We start from the raw sequence: 300 nt of genomic DNA, 5'->3' as shown, positions 1-300 counted from the left end.
ACTAGGTCTGAGGTAAGGATTAATTCATATTTTACTGTTTGATAAATTATATCTAAATGTTATTCTGGAATTTGTTAACGGTGTCTCATTGGTATGATTACAGTTATCATTATCATCGTTATTAAATATATTACTGATATAAGTATGGGTGTTATATGTTTGTTATTGATGACATTTTCATTACTCATTTTTTTTCTTATTCTTATATTCAAGAGCAACAGCATTATCATTTAAAGTTAATAATTACGCATTTTTTTCATTATCACTACTATATTACTACAATAACTGCTATCTACATCA

General features: G+C 25.0%; 1 protein-coding gene across 1 annotated transcript in view; it reads right to left on the bottom strand.

The window, feature by feature from the left end:
* Window positions 1-300, bottom strand: part of LOC119594546 (calcium-activated chloride channel regulator 4A-like) — a gene marked incomplete in the record, with an annotated part of 22,624 nt that overhangs the window by 18,478 nt on the left and 3,846 nt on the right.

This window comes from Penaeus monodon, chromosome 34 (assembly GCF_015228065.2).
Source record: "Penaeus monodon isolate SGIC_2016 chromosome 34, NSTDA_Pmon_1, whole genome shotgun sequence".
NCBI classification, from domain to species: domain Eukaryota; kingdom Metazoa; phylum Arthropoda; class Malacostraca; order Decapoda; family Penaeidae; genus Penaeus; species Penaeus monodon.
The sequence above is the reverse complement of the archived record's forward strand: the minus strand, read 5'-3'. Positions and strand labels throughout refer to the sequence as shown.